General features: G+C 43.0%; 1 protein-coding gene across 1 annotated transcript in view; it reads left to right on the forward strand.

Annotated features, from left to right (window-relative positions):
* LOC139276164 (zinc finger protein 654-like) overlaps positions 1–8,791 on the forward strand; it is a 66,808-nt gene extending 58,017 nt beyond the window's left edge. The window contains exon 9 of the mRNA XM_070893724.1: positions 622–8,791. The gene's annotated coding sequence lies outside the window, so the exon portion shown is untranslated. The remainder of the gene's footprint in view (positions 1–621) is intronic.
* The last annotated feature ends 10,819 nt before the right edge of the window (positions 8,792–19,610 follow it).

A 19,610-nucleotide genomic window follows, 5' to 3' on the forward strand; every position in this document is an offset into this window, starting at 1 on the left:
CAACGCTTGTAGTACATGTTTCTATCGAGAAAGCAGGAAGGGGGTACTGAAGTTTCATGTTCAGCCATGAACTCATTGAATGGCAGTGCAGGCTAGAAGGGCTGAATGGCCTGCTCCTGCACCTATTTTCTATGTTTCTATGTCTCTGTGCTGCTACACCTTAGGTACATCGTGTGTAATTTAGTCCTTGCTATAAATTGTAGATAGACCAGTGTGTGTTTGACTTGACTGTAAGAAACAAAATTAATGCCCTCCTGTACATAAGTAGCTTTGAAGATCTATTTAGAAGTGGGATCTGCTGTACAAATGAGCATAGCTGCTGCTACTGCTCATAGAATTGTATACCAGACTTCAAGTGGCTGCTTCTACTGATTTTGCTTAATTGCTCGGGAAATTCTTTTGCACTTGTTGAACCTCTATGTTTTGAGTAGAAAATTGGAAAGTTTATACATATTAATGTACATACTGCACACATTAAATTAAACTGTTATAATTGAACAACCAGGTTGCCAGCCTATAGGCTCCTAATTCTAGTTGTAGATTATACTGTAGATGCATATTAACATTTACTTCACTAAAATGAATGCGAATGAATAATTGTGGTCCATTTCTACCTTCCAGGTGACTAGGAATGCTTTGCAAAAGAATGGCCCTTCTGACGTATTTGGTAGTCAAACTAGGGAATCAATTTACAGTACTGTACAGAGTTCATCTCAGCTTAATCCAAGTGCCATGTAAGGTCTATAGGCTCAGCACAGAAAAGGGTCAAAGACAACAAAATATCAAACATGCATGTTTGAGAAGAACACCAAATTTAAAAGTAGCACTTATTCAGGAAGTGCTCCTACACTGAAGAGTCATGAAGTGTGGAGAAACCTGTGATACATTGTAGAAATGGATGTGAAGTGCAGAATCTTCAGAAGCGCATGAACTTTGATCTTGCCACATCGAATTGGAAAATCAAAGTTTATTTTTCATTTGTGCCGTACTAAAAAGGCAATGGTGTAAGAGCACAATAGAAGAGCACCAGAAGACTTGTTATGTATGGGCCAAATCTTGCTGGAGCGGACACCCTTCAGCTCGAGTATAATTTGCACAGTAACTTGCTGGAAGTGTGAGCTGATAACCGGGCATCTGGGATCTTGGTGAACAACGGGACCAACAGTATATCTCAGCCAGAGATTTAAGGGTTGAGAAAGAAAGAGAAATGACTGAGAAGGAAGGTGAATTAGTCAAATCAGGTACAGAAAGTGAAATAAAGAGAGGAAAAGATAGATTGGATTGAGAGAGAGAGAAAAAAAAATCAAGAAAGTAAGAAACTAATTTAAATTTAACATTTTTAAAATCTCTAAAATGAATTTACAACAGGTAGGAATGAGACTCAACACTTTAAATTGTTCCCTTTCTAGGCCAGAGAGATTGATTGGCATTGTAATTTTCTCCAATTAAATATTGGGAAGACCGAAGCCATTGTTTTCAGTCCCCGCGCAAACTCCAGTCCCTAGACATTGACTCTATCCCTCTCCCCAACTTCTGTCTGAGGCTGAGCCAGACTGTTTGCAGCCTTGGTGTCAGATTTGACCCTGAAATGAGCTTTTGCTGACATCCACAACATAACTAAGACCGCCTATTTCCACCTCCCTAACATTGCCCATATCCGCCCTTGCCTCAGCTCATCTGCTGCTGAAGCCCTCATCCATGCCTTTGTTACCTCTAGACTTGACAATTCCAGCACACTCCTGGCTGGCCTCCCCCATTCTACCTTATTGGAAGTTACAGACAAGACCAAAGAGGAATTCTACTCCAGCCTTGAATAATCCCTGTCCCGAGTCCCAACGAGCGACAAGCTGATCCTCTTTGGCGACTTCAATGCCAGAGTTGGAAAGGATACTGACCTCTGGGGAGATGTGATCGGCAGTGAGGGGGTAGGGAAAGGCAACTCCAATGGCACCCTCCAACTGACGAAATGCTTAGAACACAGCCTTGTCATAACCAATACCCTGTTCCGTCAGAAGGACAAATATGAAGCCTCATGGCAACAACCTCGCTCCAAGCACAGGCATCTGTTAGACTACGTCATCATCCGAGCGAGGGGCCATAAAGATGTGCGCATCACCCGCACCGTGACAGGAGCGGACGACTGCTGGACGAACCACCGGCTAATCCGCTCTCACCACCATCAACATTGCCCCAAAACAGCGACGGCAACACAAACAATGCTGCAGGAAAATCCATGCCGGAGCACACAAAGATCCTGCTAAGAAAGCCCTATTCAGCCAGCGCCTCGCCACCAACCTGACTACTCCCAGTGACGCAGTGTCCCCACAGTGCTTGGTCAAGCCTCAAGACTTCCCATAATCAGCACCTGCGAAGAGACGCTCGGTCACTCTACCAGGACACACCAAGACTGGTTCGACGAGAATGACCAGGAGATCCAGGAGTGAATATGCCGCAAGTGCAAGGCATTCTTGGACTGGAAGAAGCAACACAACTCTAGGGCAAGAAAGCAGTTCTACAGAAGTCTGATGGCCGAGGTTCAACAGTAAACCCATGACCCAAAGGACAGATGGTGGGTGGAGAAAGCACAAGAAATCCGGCAGCTAGCCGACGACCACAACGTGCGAGGATTTTTTAGTGCAGTCAAGGCAACCTACGGCCTAAGCACCCAAGGCCCTACCTTACTGCTGGCCAGGAATGGAGAGGTGTTCATCAAGGACAGAGAGGCAGTCAGTGCCCACTGGAAGGAGCATTTCGAGGATCTCGTTAATCGAGACTCTCTTCGACAGAGTGTCCTCGACTCCATCCCACAGCATGCCACCCACCATCATCACAGCGCCGCCCACCATCATCTCAGCACGACCCCAGCCCGGCTTTGAGGTTGAAATGGACACCCGATAACTGAAGAACAACAAGGCATCAGGAGCAGCTGGAATCCCTGCCGAAGCACTAAAACATGGTGGAGAAGCGCTACTGGCACAGATTCATGACCTCATCTCTCTTATTTGGAAGGAGATCTCAGACGCTGTAATCGTAACCATCTTCAAGAAAGGTGCTAAGTCCGACTGCGGTAACTACAGAGGAATCTCCCTGCTGTCGACCACTGGGAAAGTCATCACAAAAATCCTCCTCAATCGCCTTCTCCCTGTGGCTGAAGAGTTCCTCCCAGAGTCGCAATATGGATTCTGCCCACTAAGGGGCACAATGGACATGATCTTCACTGTGCAGATACAAGAGAAATGAAGGGAACAGCACCAATCCTTGTACATGGCCTTTTTTAACCGTAAGAAAACCTTCGACACTGTCAATCGTGACAAATTATGGAACGTCCTCCTCCGATTCGGCTGCCCTCAAAAGTTTGTCACTATCTTCCGCCTGCTCCACGATGACATGCAAGCCGTGATCCTGACTTAACAGATCCATCACAGACACATTCCACGTTCGGACTGGGGTCAAGCAAGGCTGTGTCATCGCACCAACACTCTTCTCGATCTTCCTGCAATGCTCCATCTCGCCCTCCGCAAGTTCCCCGCTGGAGTGGAGCTGAATTACAGGACAAACTGGAATCTGTCCAACCTCCACCACCTTCAGGCCATATCCAAGGTCGTCCCATCCTCTGTCATCGAATTACAGTATGCAGGCATACAAGAGCATAGGCCTCACACTAAACATTCGTAAGGCAAAGCTCCTCTACTAACCTGCCCTCGCCACACAGCACTGCCCCCCCCTCCCCAGGCTATCAAAATCCACGACGAAGCCGTGGACAACGTGGACCATTTTCCATACCTCGGGAGCCTACTGTCCACAAGGGCAGACATCGCCAACGAGGTCCAACACTGCCTTCAGTGTGCCAGTGCAGCCTTTGGTCCCCTGAGGAAGAGTGTGTTTGAAGATCAGGACCTCAAACCCGGCACCAAGCTCATGGTCTACAGAACAGTGGTGATACCTACCCTCCTATATGGCTCAGAGATGTGGACGATGTACAGCAGACACCGCAAAACACTGGAGAAGTACCACCAACTTTGCCTTTGCAAGATCCTTCAAATTCATTGGCAGGATAGGTGCACCAACATCAGTGTTTTCGTAAGGCCAATATCCCCAGCATCGAAGCACCGACCATGCTCGATCAGCTCTGCTGGATGGGCCACATCGCCCGCGTGCCTGACACAAGACTCCCAAAACGAGCGCTCTACTCTGAGCTCGGACATGGCAAGCGAGCCCCAGGTGGGCAGAGGAAATGCTTCAAGGACACCCTCAAAGTCTCCTTGGAAAAAGTGCAACATCCCCACCAACACCTGAGAAACCTTGGCCCAAGACCGACTAAAGTGGAGGAAAAGCATCCGGGAAGGTGCTGAACACCTCGAGTCTCTTCACCGAGAGAAAGTTGAAGTCAAGCATCTATAGCGGAAGGAGCGCGTGGCAATCCAGGCACCCCAACCTCCCGTTCCTCCAACTACTGTCTGCCCCACCTGTGACAGAGACTGGTTCCGCATTGAACTCTTCATTCACCTGAGAACTCATTTTTAGTGTGGAAGCAAGTCATCCTCCACTCCGAGGGACTACCTATGATGACACTTCGTAAACTAGAGGTGATCCAAAACTCGGCTGACCGTGTCCTAACTCGCACCAAGTCCCACTCACCCATCACTCCTGTGCTTGCTGACCTACATTAGTTCCCAGTTAAGCAATGTCTCGATTTCAAAATTCTCATCCTTTATTTTCAAATCACTCCAAGGCCTCGCTCCTCTCTAGGCCTGTAATCTCCTCCAGCCCCCTGAGCTGTCTGCTCCTCTAATTCTACCCTCCTGAGCATCCCAGATTGTAATCACACAACCATTGGTGACCGTGCCTTCAGTTGCCTTGGCCCCAAGCTCTGGAACTCCCTGCCTAAACCCCTCTGCCTCTCTACCTCTCTTTCCTCCTTCAAGACGCTCCTTAAAACATACCTCTTGACCAAGTGTGCTTATTTCTACTTATGCAGCTCGATTTATTTTTATCGTATAATACTCCTGTGAAGCGCTTTGGAACGTTTCACGATGTTAAAGGCACTATATAAATACAAGTTGTTGTTGCATCAACAGTCATGTCAATAAAAGGATACTTGCGCTGTTATGAGCCCTAACATTCCACGACGTGGTTAATGGGCAATTAATGCAAATCCAGCAAGTTCTCAAAAATACCGGGGTAGCTAAGAGCGAGATGTTGTTTGTGCGAGGCAAACTACAGAGCGGAGTAACTCGACTAGCAAGTTCTGGAGATTGGTAACTCGTGGCATTGCTCTTCATCCCCTGAACCTGACGGCCAATTTATGCATGAAGAACAGTGTGTGTTATGAACTCACCGTTACCTTTCCAGGAAGATTTGGTCCAATGATAAATGCTGTTAAGCACAGGTGCAGCAAACCCAAGTTAGTTAAATACAGTTGAAGAGCTTAAAGCTGCTCATTATAACAGCTGAAGTGGAGTTGCTCATATATATGGCTGGTTGTCTTCCAAAACAACAAAATGTTGGGAGAGTGTCTGCTCTTCTGCATGTGCTAAAGAAATGCGAGATGAACAAAAAGTTCAAAGTTGACTAGCTTATTAAAGATGTTTTTTTTCTTCCTTGGTGCAGTATCCTCTATTGTGATGTACTGAGGATATTGACTGTATGTACATATTACTATTGTTAAGGCTGTTATTAGTTATAAAACACTGGACTTTGACTCCCAGCTTTTCTACATTAGATTTTAACGTTACTTTTATAAGGCATTCAGTATAGCATGCACCTCAGTATAACATGCAAAATGCTTAGCTCCTGAAGGCTGTTGCATTGAGGATGTGGTGTATTATCAGAATTTTTGTTTACCTCAAGAAACAGTGTGTTAAACCTTTTAGTCCTCATGCACTAAAATAGCTCTTGGAGAGGCTTGTCAAATCTGAACATTTTGTTCATCTGCACAGAAAACTTCCAAAGTGGAAATAGTCATACAACGAATCAAACAAATTTATGGAGGAAATTGCAAGCATTCTATTCCTAATTGATGTTTGTTTCCAATTTTGAAAATGAAAAAATAATCAGACAATTTATGAAATTTGAAACCTTCCTTGATGATCAAAATGAGAAGCAGTGATGGCTTTTACTTGACGACTCTGAAAATGCTACAGGAATGAAGGAAAATGAGTAAACTGCCACAAAACTCCAAATAATAAAGGTGTTTATATCCAGCGCATTACAAGGATTGAGAAAAGCAATAATGACACATCTGAAGGTAATATGCAAAAATCAAGTTTCTTCAATTTACACAGATAACTCATTTCTTGGGCAAGTAGGCCTTCAGCTCAAATGCCTTATGTTGAGTGCAGGGAGATCCTTGGCTGCAAAAAGAGTGCAGGATTTTATTTTAAATTGTTCATTAGAAACTTAATAATTATGCTTTACATCATGTTCCATGATCTCTGATAATCTGCAAACCTAACAACAAAATATCTATAATGACAGTTCACCATCAACTAACACACCTGTGGCATTGCTCTGTGCTGACTTGTCAAAGAACTCGTGAATTGGGAAACAAGGCTGCAATGCAGGCAAAGGGCTAAATGCATCAAACTCTTGATCCCTTAAAGTTTTACTGTTGAAGGTGTAAATCACTAGATACAAAGCAAAAAGGTGAATGTTGTTGTTCCACTCATGAAAGAAAGTTCTTTGTGTCAGCAAAGGTCAAATTCAGGACCAAGATCAGTGTCTGTTGATTACAGCCTGTTACCAAATACCATCACTATACACATGGTTGGCACACTGAATGGAGGTAGACGAGCTGGTCACTTCTGTGCTGCTCATTTAGCCCTGGACAAAACATACGTATGACCATAAATTTTGAAAGCGGTGTAAAGTTACGATTTGGAAAGATGATTACCATAACGAGTTAACTGGAGAGCACACCTATGCTAAAGTATTCTCTAATACATAGACATACAACATACAGCACAGTGTAATTTTGTTCTCTAATAGCTTCTTGTGATGAAGCTTGAAAGTCAACATTTATAGTTTATTTTGCATTCATCTTGAACAGTCCTACTGGTCTGAAAACTGCATGCAATCCAACTAAATTTTGAAGACTAGGTTGTTCTCTACATTGAAACATTTGGAGTGGTAGCACCCATTAGTACTGAGAGATTGTTTCCACATCAATACTTGATAAACTATTTTTGTATCAACACTAAAATGATAACTTAAATAAAAATCAGGGATGAATAAAGGCCATTTGGCCCATTGAGGTCAGTTCTGTTAGTGTTTCTGCCTTGCTTTTAATTAGAGACCTTTCCCCATGTACAGTAAAAGGAATATTGGAAATGGAGAATTTAGGGAATTAATTTCTGATAGGTGGAAGCAGCAATTCATTTAATTTGGTAATTGAACTTTATCTAGGAAGTTGTAATGAAAACCTAGTAAGAAAGATGAAGTAGGTGTCATGAATCGAAGTAGGATTGAGTCCAGTTGGAGTTGTAATAACTTGGCCACATGCTATTAAAACCTAGCTATCCTAAATCTTGAAGGCATTGAAACATTCTAATGAATGTCCATGAATCAAAATTCTGTATTTGAGCCTTTTCCTATTATTAGAATTGAATATTGTCTTAATGTTGTCCAATTTTAACATTTGTGCACTAAAACCAGCTGGAAGATGTTTCCTATTAATGTTAATTGCCGGTAGTAAGTATAGTACAGGTAGCTATGTCTTGGATGTGGTGGTAAATGGCCAGTGTGTAAAGGTGCACAGAAGCAAAATATAAATTCTTGAGTAGTGCATTACACTATTTGAGGGCATGATCTATCTGTTGACAGTTACTGTTGTGCCCTGTAGTAAAATAGTAATATACAACTACTGTTTTAAGTAGGAAGGTGTACATTAGAAAATATTTTTACATTTTCTACAATCTGGTTTATTACTTTCAATATAAATTTTCCGACAAAACTTCCTGTTAAGAGGAAGCAAAACTTATGAACAACAAGCAGTCTTAAGTTTAGCTGGGTTACATGCAGATACTTTATATGGGCAACATTGCTTGGAAGAATGCAAAGAATTGCTGATCATAATAAATTGATCTGTGCATTGTGCATGTAGACGTTCAGTTCTTCATTTAAGGCACTTTGGAGTGCAGTTGTCATTCTCAGGTCATTTTTCTGGGATTTTCGATCACAGCATTATTTTCCCTCTTTTCTTACGATCTAAGAGTAAGCCTCTCATTTAAAGAACTATTTATTTCTTTTCTTTATTTAAAAAAAGGCACTGACAACTAAGGGAGGGAAAGCCTTATGTGGTATCAATGTTTTCTTATATTCTTTTTAAACTGATATTGTAAAAGCTTTCCACACAAGATTAAATACACTTTGAAAAATGTTAACTTTTGCACTTTTCTCTATTGATTATTTGTAATGGGACTATTTAAAATTTGATTATTTCTGGTTTAGCAAGTTCTACATTTTGTGCTTCCTTGTTGAAGATTTGTACATTATTCTACTTTTGTGCTTGTTAATATAAAGCTCAAGCTGAGCCACAATTGAACTGCAGTCATTCTGGTGGATATGGCCTAGAAAGTTTAATTTTGATGCAGTTCTGAAAACATGATTTGAAAAATTAGGTTTTTTTGTACTTTGCCTGAATTTATTGATTAAAGGTCACTGTTGTCTCTATTTGTACTTATTACTCTTCCCACCAAGTTCTATCTGCAAAATTGATGGCAACTGAATGATGTGTGGCAATTACTTTGTATTGTGTTGTGTGATTAATGATTTGTGGGTGGTTAGATATAAACGTGCTCTCTTTCCTACTCTTTACAAAGGCTGAGAATTATTTCCTAAGCAAAGCAGTCGAATGGTGACCTGCTTTCATGCTTCTCTCCATCATCATCATCATCATCATCATAGGCAGTCCCTCGGAATCGAGGAAGACTTGCTTCCACTCCTAAAGTGAGTTCTTTGGTGGCTGAACAGTCCAATACAAGAGCCACAGATCCTGTCACAGGTGGGACAGATATTCGTCAAGGATGGGGGGGGGGGGGAAGGAGAAACTGATTTTCCGCACGCTCCTTCCGCTGCCTGCGCCTGACCTCTTTGAATCTCAACGTCGCGAGCGTGAAGAGCTCAACGCCCTCCCGGATGCACTTTCTCCACCTAGCGTGGTCTTTGGCCAGGGACTTCCAGGTGTCAGTGGTGATGTTGCACTTTACCAGGGAGGCTTTGCAGGTGTCCTTGTAACGTTTTCGCTGCCCACCTTTGGATCATTTGCTGTGAAGGAGCTCCACATAGAGCAATTGCTTTGGGAGTCTTGTGTCTGGCATGTGAATTGTGTGGCCTACCCAGCGAAGCTGATCGAGTGTGGTCAGTGCTTCAATGCTGGGGATGTTAGCCTGGGTGAGGACACTGATGTTGGTGTATCTGTCCTCCCAGGGTATTTGCAGGATCTTGCGGAGACATCGTTGGTGATATATCTCCAGCGACTTAAGGTGCCTTCTGTACATCATCCGTGCCTCTGATCCGTAAAGGAGGGCAGGTATTACTACAGCCCTGTAGACCATGAGCTTGGTAGATTTGAGGGCCTGGTCTTCGAGCACACTTTTCCTCAGGCGGCCGAAGGCTGCATTGGCGCACTGGAGGTGATGTTGAATCTCCGCATCAATGTCTGCCTTTGTATGAGAGGCTCCTGAGATATGGGAAGTGGTCCACGTTGTCGAGGGCTGTGCTGTGAATCTTGATGACTGGGGGGGATAGTGCTGTGCGGTGAGGACAGGCTAGTGGAGAACCTTTGTCTTACAGATGTTAAGCGTAAGGCCCATGCTTTCATATGCCTCGGTGAATACATCGACTATATCCTGGAGTTGAGCCTCAATGTGCGCAGACGCATGCGTCGTCCACATACTGTAGCTCAACGACAGAGGTTGGGGTGATCTTGGACCTGGCCTGGAGGTGGCGTAAGTTAAACAGCTTCCCACAGCTAATCTGGCGTGCTTTGATGACCCTGAGATGCTCAATGCCCACAGCGCTTGGTCTGCCATCCAAGCCTCCATAACCAATGCCTGTGAAGAGACACTTGGTCTGATAGTCTGCATCCCAGAGTACTTAAGGAAGTGGCCCTAGAAATAGTGGATGCATTGGTGATCATTTTCCAACATTCCATGGACTCTGGATCAATTCCTATGGATTGGAGGGTAGCTAATGTAACCCCACTTTTTAAAAAAGGAGGCAGAGAAAACTGAATTATAGACCAGTTAGCCTGATAGCGGCAGTGGGGAAAATGTTGGAATCAATTATTAAAGGTATAATAGAGTGCATTTGGAAAGCAGTGACATGATCGGTCCAAGTCAGCATGCATTTATGAAAGAGAAATCATGTTTGACAAATGTTCTAGAATTTTTTGAGGATGTAACTAGTAGAGTGGACAAGGGAGAACAAGTGGATGTGATGTATTTAGACTTTCAAAAGGCTTTTGACAAGGTCCCACACAAGAGATTAGTGTGCAAAATTAAAGCACATGGTATTGGGGGTAATGTATTGATGTGGATAGAGAACTGGTTGGCAGACAGGAAGCAGAGAATAGGAATAAACGGGTCCTTTTCAGAATGGCAGGCAGTAACTAGTGGGGTACTGCAAGGTTCGGTACTGAGACCCCAGCTATTTACAATATACATTAATGATTTAGACGAAGGAATTGAATGTAATATCTCCAAGTTTGCAGATGATGCTAAGATGGGTGGCAGTGTGAGCTGTGAGGAGGATGCTAAGAGGCTGCAGGGTGACTTGGACAGGTTAGGTGAGTGGGCAAATGCATGGCAGATGCAGTATAATGTAGAAAAATGTGAGGTTATCCACTTTGGTGGCAAAAACTGGAAGGCAGAATATTATCTGAATGGTGACAGATTAGGAAAAGGGAGGTGCAACGAGACCTGGGTGTCATGGTACATCAGTCATTGAAAGTTGGCAGGCAGGTACAGCAGGCGGTGAAGAAAGCAAATGGTATGTTGGCGTTCATAGCCAGAGGATTTGAGTATAGGAGCAGGGAGGTCTTGCTGCAGTTGTACAGGGCCTTGGTGAGGCCACACCTTGAATATTGTGTACAGTTTTGGTCTCCTAATCTGAGTAAGGACATTCTTGCTATTGAGGGAGTGCAGCAAAGGTTCACCAGACTGATTCCCGGGATGGCAGGACTGACGTATGAAGAAAGTCTGGATCGACTAGGCTTATATTCACTGGAATTTAGGAGAATGAGAGGAGATCTCAAACATATAAAATTCTGACAGGAATGGACAGGTTAGATGCAGGAAGAATGTTCCTGATGTTGGGGAAGTCCAGAACCAGGAGTAACAGTCTAAGGACAAGAGGTAAGCCATTTGGGACCGAGATAAGGAGAAACTTCTTCACTCAGAGAATTGTGAATCTGTGGAATTCTCTACTACAGAAAGTTGTTGAGATCAGTTTGTTAGATGTATTCAAAGGGGAGTTAGATGTGACCCTTACGGCCAAAGGGATCAAAGGGTATGGAGAGAAAGCAGGAATGGGGTCCAGAAGTTGCATGATCATATTGAATGATGGTGCAGGCTAGAAGGGCCGAATGGGCTACTCCTGCACCTATTTTCTATGTTACTCAACCAGAAAACACCAGGATTGGTTTGATGAAAATGATCAGGAGATCCAAGAACTAATAGATTGTAAGCGCAGAGCATTTCTGAGCCTCCAGCACAACCCAACTCTGAAGCTGCAAGGCAACGTTGCAGACGACTCAAGGCTGAGGTCCAACAAAAAACCCGGAACCTAAAGAACAGGTGGTGGATGGAGAAAGCACAGGAGATACAACAACTGGCCGACTGCCACGATATGCGAGGATTCTTCATTGCAGTCAAGGCCACCCACGGTCCAAGCTCCCAAGGCCCCACCTCACTCCTGGCCAAGAATGAGGTAACACTCAAGGACACTGTAGCTGTCAGGGTCTGCTGGAAGGAGCACTCTCATCATTGTGTAACTAACCACTTTGATGTGAAAGCAGTTTGAAATAAAATTCCTGCCTCGCTGGCGAGACCTCGCAAAAGCCAGTTTTCGGCACGCAATGTGCATGCGCCGAAAACCAGTTTTTCCGATCTGTCAAGATTTGGCTTGACGGATCGCACATATCCCTGCAGCCAAGACATTCGCACGGGCGAGATTGGGCTATTTGTCCAACTCTTGCCCAGCGAATGTCCTTAAAATTCTTGCGCCTGGTAAAAGCAGCCGCATAGCCTACTTTTACCAGTGTAAGAATTTAAAAACATATAAAAATGACATTTAAATACACATTTTTCTGTTTTTTAAAAAAAAAACTGGCCATTAGGTAAGTTATATTAAACCCTATTAATGTTTTTTAATCCAAAATTTTTTTTTCTAAAACATTTAATTAACTTTAATTTGAATTAATTTTAATTGTGAGGTGTTTTTATTTTTTATGTGGTGTTTAATGTGTTTTTTTTTCTCATTGATAGCAATAAGAAATTGGAGATATGGAGTTCTCATTGCTATCAATGAGAATACTGTACCTGATTGGTTGTCCAGTCACACATGACTTCACCTTTTGTGCGAACCTCGAGGACGGGGGCGCGCTCCGAAGCGCAGGAAGAGAAGGCCTCCCATCACAGCTGCCTCAAAGACCACCAGGTAATTTCATTAAAAAGTCTTAGGTTGTAGGCGTTCATCTGAAGGAAGCCTCCAACCCAAATTTCAGGCCCAATGATTACCAGTTCCTCTTCCCATTCTGCTGCACTAAGGGATAGTGTGGTTGAGATTGAGAACTGATGACATAAATTGGTTAACCATGTCTAATTTTGATACAGATGCTATTAAATAAGCTGATTATATCTAGAATTGGGATCTGGACTGTTGCAAACTTGCAATCATTAACATTTAAAAAGTTCTGGCACAAAAGAGAACACAACATATGCAATAGGGGCAGCAGAAGGCCATTTGGCACTTGGAGCCTGCTCCGCCATTCAACAAGATTATGGCTGATCTACCTCAACTCCACCTTCCTGCACTATCTACATTTCCCTTAATTTCCCCAAATTTATTGACCTCTGTCTTGAATATACTCAACGACTGAGTATCCACAGCTTTCTGTGGTAGAGAATTCCAAAGATTCACAACCTTTTGAGTGAAGAAATTTCTCTTCATCTCAGTCTTAAATGGCTGTGACCCCTTATTCTGAGACTGGCCCCATGTTAGTTCATAATGCATACAAATTTACAGCATGGAAGGAAGCCATTTCGGCCCATCGTGTCCACGTCGGCCGATCAAAAGCACTCCAGCCTAAGTCCGTAGCCCTGTAGATTACGGCACTTGAAGTGCACATCCAAGTATTTTTTAAATGTGAGTACCACTACCATCCTTTCAGGCAGTGAGTTCCAGACCCCCACTACCCTCTGGGTGAAGAAATTTCCCCTCCAATCTCCTCTAAACCTCCCCCCAATTACTTTAAATCTATGTTGCCTGGTTGTTAACCCCTCTGTCACGGGAAACCGGTCCTTCCTAGCCACTCTATCCAGGCCCCTCATAATCCAGGTCTCCCCTCAGCCTCCTCTGTTCCAAATGAAACCACCAGCATCTCCAATCTTTCCTCGTAGCCAAAATTCTCCAGTCCAGGCAACATTCTTGTAAATTTCCTCTGCACCCTTTCCAGTGCAATCATATATTTCCTTTAATGTGACCAGAACTGCACACACTATTCCAGCTGCGGCCTAACCAGTGTTTTATACAGTTCAAGCATAATCTCCTTGCTCTTGTATTCCATGCCTCGACTAATAAAGGCAAGTATTCCATATGCCTTCTTAACCACCTGTTCTAAATTCCCCAGCCAGGGGAAACATTTTCTCAGCATTAACCCTGTCAAGCCCCTTAAGAATTTTATGTTTCAATTAGATCACCTCTCATTCTTCTAAACTCGGGAATATAGGCCTAGTCTACTCAATCTCTCCTCATAGGGCAATACCCTCATCCCAGGAATCAGTCTAGTGAATCTTCATTGCACTCTCTCTAAGTCATATATGTCTTTCCTTCGGTAAGGAGACCAGAACTGTGTACAGTAGTTCAGGTGTGGCCGCACCAATGTCCTGTATAATGGTAGTAAGACTTATTTACTCTAGTACTCTCATACCTTTGTAACAAAAGCTAAGAACATTTGCTTTCTCAATTGCTTGCTGTACCTGCATATTAACTTTGATTCATGTACAAAAACACCCACGTCCCTCTGAATGCAAACATTTCCCAAGCTCACCATTCAACAAGTATTCTGCTTTTTTTGTTTTTCCTGCAGTGGATAACTTCACTGTATCCCATTTGCCATGTTCTTGCCAACTCAGTCAACCTTCTATATCTGCAGCCTCTTTGCATCTTCACAGCTTACTTTCCCACCTAATGTATCATCAGCAAACTAGGATACGTTACACTCAGTCCCTTCATCTAAGTCAATATAGATTGGAAATAGTTGAGGCCCAAGCATTGACACTTGCGATACCCCACTAGTTACAGCCTACCAACCCAAAAAAGTCCCATTTATTCCTACAATGTTTTCTGTCCATTAACCAATCCTCAATCCACACCAATATATTACCCCAATCCCATGAGTCCTAATTTTGTGTAAAATTCTTGTGTGGCACCTTATCTAATGCTTTTTGAAAATACACACACACCACATCCACTGGTGACCTCTTATCCATCCTATTAGTTACATCTTCAAAAAAAGCCTCACTATTTCCTTACATAAAACGATGTTGACTCTGCTTAACCATATCATTTTCTAAGTGTCCTGTTACCACGTCCCTAATACATTCTAGCATTTTGCTTTCTACTGATGTCAGGCTAACTGACCTGTAGTTCCCTGTTTTTTCTCTTCCTCCATTCTTAAATAGCAGGGTTATGTTTGCAATTTTCCAGTCCTTGAAATAGGGAATTATGAAAGATTAATATCACTAGCTCTGTGGCTACATCCTTTAAAACCTTAGGATACAGATCATTGGGCCCAGGGGATCTGTTACCACTTAGTCCCATTAATTTCTCCAGCACTATGGACTAGACTTTCCCTAAAGCATCTCAACGCCAGATTGTCGCCCAGAAAGAAAACCCACTAATGTTCTGCAACTAACGCTGGCAAGGATTTCCATAACTAAGGTTAAAAAATATCGCTCGGCGAGAAAATGGATCTTGCAACAATATTCTTGTTTTTTTTTCGGCAGTTAAAGATGAAACGGATGGTTCTTCAAAAAAAAAGTTTTAAAATTACTCCGAGGCTATGGTTGGGCTTTGGAAAGGGGGAAAACTTAAAAAGATTTTCACTAAAAAATAGTTAAAAAAACATTCCCAAGATAGTGTTACAGTTAATCGCCGTTTTACAATTAAAAAAAATAACCTTTAACTTGCCTTTCTTTGCAGAGTACTAACGTATCACCCTGTTTCAGCTGCTTTCACAGGGCAGTTCCCTCGGTGATCTGGAGAAGCTTCCATTGAGGCCAAACTTACGTCCTGGTGATTTTCTCAGTGGTGCACATCGGTGGTTTATTCCCGGCGGTCGTTTCGAGATGTGGGCAGTTCCATTTTAAAAAAGGGGAAACTTTCACCGGGTGGTTTCTCAAAAACAGCTGTACCGCTGAGAAAACCGCCAAAAAATGCAATATTCTTCCCCTATGTCTTTACTTATACTGATTGATAAGTTCCTCATTCTCTCTAGACCCTTGGTTTCCCATTATTTTTGGAATGTTTTTTGCATCTTCTATCGTGAAGACAGATACAACGTTTTTGTTTAATGTCTCTGCCATTTCCTTATTGTCCATTATAATTTCTCCTGTCTCTGCCTCTAATAGGCCCACATTTCACTAATCACTTCCTATTTACATACCTATAGAAATGTTTACAATCTGTTTTTATTCTCTTGCTAATTTACTCATTATTTTTTCTCATCAATTTCTTGATCCTCCTTTGCTGAATTCTAAAATCCTCCCAATCCTCAGGATTAGGAGGGGGAGAATTCAGCAGAGGAGGAAAAGGGGTTTAATTAGGAGGAGGAAAATAGAGTATGAGAGGAAGCTTTCTGGGAACATAAAAACTGACTGCAAAAGCTTCTATAGATATGTGAAGAGAAAAAGAATAGTGAAGACAAACATAGGTCCCCTGCAGTCAGATTCAGGTGAATTTATAATGGGGAATAAAGAAATGGCAGACCAGTTGAACAAATACTTTGGTTCTGTCTTCATGAAGGAAGACACAAATAACCTTCCGGAAATGCTAGGGGATTGAGGGTCTAGTGAGCAGGAAGAACTGAAGGAAATCCTTATTAGGGAAATTGTGTTAGCGAAATTGATGGGATTGAAGGCAATAAATCCCCGGGGCCTGATAGTCTGCATCCCAGAGTACTTAAGGAAGTGGCTCTAGAAATAGTGGATGCATTGGTGTTCATTTTCCAACATTCCATGGACTCTGGATTGGAGGATAGCTAATGTAACCCCACTTTAAAAAAAAAAAAAGTAGGGAGAGAGAAAACCGGGAATTATAGACCAGTTAGACTGACATCAGTAGTGGGGAAAATGTTGGAATCAATTATTAAAGACATAATAGCAGCGCATTTGGAAAGCAGTGACAGGATCGGTCCAAGGCAGCATGGATTTATGAAAGGGAAATCATGCTTGACAAAACTTCTAGAATTTTTTGAGGATGTAACTAGTAGAGTGGACAAGGGAGAACCAGTGGATGTGGTGTATTAAGACTTTCAAAAGGCTTTTGACAAGGTCCCACACAAGAGATTAGTGTGCAAAATTAAAGCACATGGTATTGGGGGTAATGTATTGATGTGGATAGAGAACTGGTTGGTAGATAGGAAGCAAAGAGTAGAAATAAAAGGTCCTTTTCAGAATGGTAAGGTTCAGTGCTGGGACCACAGCTATTTACAATATACATTAATGATTTGGACGAAGGATTTGAATGTAATATCTCCAGGTTTGCAGATGATACTAAGCTGGGTGACTGTGAGCTGTGAGGAGGATGCTAGGAGGCTGCAGGGTGATTGGACAGGTTAGGTGAGTGGGCAAATGCATGGCAGATGCAGTATAATGTAGATAATGTGAGGTTATCCACTTTGGTGGCAAACACAGGGAGGCAGAATATTAACTGAATGGTGACAGATTAGGAAAAGGGAAGGTGCAACGAGACCTGGGTGTCATGGTACATCAGTCATTGAAAGTTGGCATGCAGGTACAGCAGGCGGTGAAGAAGGCAAATGGCATGTTGGCCTTCATAGTGAGAGGATTTGAGTATAGGAGCAGGGAGGTCTTACTGCAGTTGTACGGGGCTTTGGTGAGGCCACACCTTGAATATTGTGTACAGTTTTGGTCTCCTAATCTGAGGAAGGACATTCTTGCTATTGAGGGAGTGCAGCGAAGGTTCACCAGACTGATTCCTGGGATGGTAGGACTGACATATGAAGAAAGACTGGATTGACTAGGCTTATATTCACTGGAATTTAGAAGAATGAGAGGGGATCTCATAGAAACATATAAAATTCTGACAGGAATGGACAGGTTAGATGCAGGAAGAATGTTCTGGATGTTGGGGAAGTACAGAACCAGGGATCACAGTCTAAGGATAAGGGGTAAGCCATTTAGGACCGAGATGGGGAGAAACTTCTTCACTCAGAGAATTGTGAATCTGTGGAATTCTCTGCTACAGAAAGTTGTTGAGGCCAGTTCGTTAGATATATTTAAGAGGGAGTTAGATGTGGCCCTTACGGCTAAAGGGATCAAAGGGTATGGAGAGAAAGCAGGAAAGGGGTACTGAGGTGAATGATCAGCCATGATCTTATTGAATGGTGGTGCAGGCTCGAAGGGCCGAATGGTCTACTCCTGCACCTATTTTCTATGTTGTTATAACCTCATTGTAGCTCTGTTATAACATAATTGACAACTGTTGGTAATGTGCATGTGTGTGCCTTTTTAAGATAAGTGATTACTGCTGCTAATGTGCATGTGTGTATGTTTGTTTTTAATAAACTCTTCTAATTGTTTGAAAAGAATAGTCTCCTTGTCAAATGTAAGCCCAGAGAGATTCAGAAATCTTACAAAATTGGTGGAGAATGCGGGCAACTGGTGAGGCATTGATGATTCTTTTGAACAATTGGAAATCTCGGGAGTTGCGATTCTAACCTGTGTTGCGATTATAATTGAAACAATTAAACGGATCGGGAGTTGCGTCTTAGGGAAGCAGTCGTCTCTATAGTTGTAACTGTTTAAGTAGAGTGGGTTGGAACTGTAAGTGGGGACCCACCAGTAGTTATAGTCAAAAGACACAGGATTAGGGGCTCGGTCATGGACAGAAAGCCAACAATAAAAAGTAATGTTGAGTTAGTTCATCAGGATAGAGGCGGATAGAGTATCCCGGCTCTTTTCATTAGCAGTTCAGCAGGTAGGATCCCAGTGAGCAAGTGGGGTCTCGTGCGGTAGCTAAGCAGGACTCGGGATAGGCGAGTCTGCAGCGAGCCTTCAGTTACCCTCTTTAAGCCTTGCTTGATGGTTTGCACTGCTCTCTCTGCCTGAGCAATGAACGCTGGTTTAAACGGAGCAGATGTGACATCTTTGATCCTGTTACGGGTCATGAATTCTTTGAACTCAGCACTGGTAAAACATGGCCCGTTGGGGAAGAGTGACCATAATATGATGGAATTCTACATTAGGATGGAGAATGAAACAGTTAATTCAGAGACCATGGTCCAGAACTTAAAGAAGGGTAACTTTGAAGGTATGAGGCGTGAATTGGCTAGGATAGATTGGTGAATGATACTTAAGGGGTTGACTGTGGCTGGGCAATGGCAGACATTTAGAGACCGCATGGATGAACTACAACAATTGTATATCCCTGTCTGTCATAAAAATAAAAAAGGGAAGGTGGCTCAACCGTGGCTATCAAGGGAAATCAGGGATAGTATTAAAGCCAAGGAAGTGGCAGACAAATTGGCCAGAAATAGCAGTGAACCCGGGGACTGGGAGAAATTTAGAACTCCGCAGAGGAGGACAAAGGGTTTGATTAGGGAAGGGAAAATAGAGTACGAGAGGAAGCTTGCAGGGAACATTAAGACGGACTGCAAAAGCTTCTATGGATATGTAAAAAGAAAAAGGTTAGTAAAGACAAATGTCGGTCCCCTGCAGTCAGAGTCAGGGGAAGTCATAACGGAGAACAAAAAAATGGCAGACCAATTGAACAAGTACTTTGGTTTGGTATTCACTGAGGAGGACACAAACAACCTTCCGGATATAAAAGGGGTCAGAGGGTCGAGTAAGAAGGAGGAACTGAGGGAAATCCTTATTAGTCAGGAAATTGTGTTGGGAAAATTGATGGGATTGAAGGCCGATAAATCCCCAGGGCCTGACGGACTGCATCCCAGAGTACTTAAGGAGGTGTCCTTGGAAATAGCGGATGCATTGACAATCATTTTTCAACATTCCATAGACTGGATCAGTTCCTATGGAGTGGAGGGTAGTCAATGTAACCCCACTTTTTAAAAAAGGAGGGAGAGAGAAAACAGGGAATTATAGACCGGTCAGCCTGACATCGGTAGTGGGTAAAATGATGGAATC

Source organism: Pristiophorus japonicus, chromosome 11 (assembly GCF_044704955.1).
Source record: "Pristiophorus japonicus isolate sPriJap1 chromosome 11, sPriJap1.hap1, whole genome shotgun sequence".
Taxonomy (NCBI): domain Eukaryota; kingdom Metazoa; phylum Chordata; class Chondrichthyes; family Pristiophoridae; genus Pristiophorus; species Pristiophorus japonicus.